The 1,243-nt window shown below is 34.8% G+C and overlaps 1 protein-coding gene across 2 annotated transcripts in view; it reads left to right on the top strand.

Annotated features, from left to right (window-relative positions):
* The window catches only part of LOC118738782 (tRNA (cytosine(72)-C(5))-methyltransferase NSUN6), a 74,159-nt gene that overhangs the window by 13,412 nt on the left and 59,504 nt on the right, over positions 1-1,243 (top strand). The gene's annotated exons all lie outside the window — the stretch shown is intronic.

Here is a 1,243-nt window from a genome sequence, read left to right as displayed (position 1 = left end):
GTGCGTTTACGTTGGACGCTTTACGTTTACATTGGACGTTGTCAAAACCGCATGCACGGAAAAGTATGCATGTACTTATTAGTGAAAAAGTGTGCATGGATTGCTATTTGGGGTGTTCACAGTTCGTTCCAAATTGTGTCTGAAAATGTAGACGTTTACATTTTGAGACATCTTTAGCATCAAACTGTGAGCACCCCTTTCTAGCAGTCGTCGCAAAATCGTCTCAAAACTTTGCTGGTGTTGCCAGACATTTCTTCCTTGCGTGCATTTTTTATGTCGCCTTTCGATTTTGTTTCCGAAAAATTGAAATTATTTAACTTAATTACCAATTCGTAATATTTGTTATTTCTTTTCCTTGATTTGTTTCTTTTCATCAGAAATTGCGCTCAAATTAAATGCAAATACAGAAAACGTGCCCAATAAATAAAAAAAATGTGATTAGTATTGCCATAATGCAACCCTGCTGCGAGGTTGCAAAATGTAGACGCGTAAAAAACATACCTTTGAGTGTGACAAAATGTAGACGGCGTCGTTTTCCAATTTTGTATGGGAAACAACAACACCACAGATTTTACGGTTAGAAAACGTCTTAAAATGTAGACGTCTACATTTTGAGACACTATTTGGAACGAACTGTGAACACCCCAATTGTCATGACGGTATCGTCCGGTGTAAACCCTAAGTAAAACTATGTTCCCATATCAATATTATCTCAATCAAAGCTCGTTTTTTAATCACCCCGTTTACACAGGCAAATCTCAGATTATAAGCCGTCAAATTTGTTGTGCTTGTTATTCTCATATCTCAAGGAAAATTTATGTGTCTTCTCTGTGCCACCGTGATCACGTTTTTCTGCTATAATAAGCAATATAAATATATTTTAACTTAACATTTTATTAAAAATACCTTTACAAACCTCTTTTACTTGCTAGCGTACATTTTTGTTTGCTTTTGCATTTGGCATTTCTCCTCTCTTTCGCAAAAACAATCGATAAAACTAGGATGGACACCGAAAAGTTATCGGTTAAATCTGAGATTATTTTATAATTACAGATTAACAAGGGACGAATTTTATATGGCTAATCTCTTGTTATAATTACAGATTAGGGTGTTAAGCTCGAAAATGAGGATAATCTACTTATATGTGAACCTAGTATAAGTTAGACAATGCTGTCAAGACAATAAAGATATAGGTATTATGCAGCGTTTTTGCTGCATTTAAAATGCAACATTTAGCACTTTC

This window comes from Rhagoletis pomonella, unplaced genomic scaffold (assembly GCF_013731165.1).
Source record: "Rhagoletis pomonella isolate Grant_MI unplaced genomic scaffold, Rhpom_1.0 Rhpom_scaffold_00005, whole genome shotgun sequence".
Classification (NCBI taxonomy): Eukaryota; Metazoa; Arthropoda; class Insecta; order Diptera; family Tephritidae; genus Rhagoletis; species Rhagoletis pomonella.
This window is presented reverse-complemented; position numbering and strand designations above follow the sequence as displayed.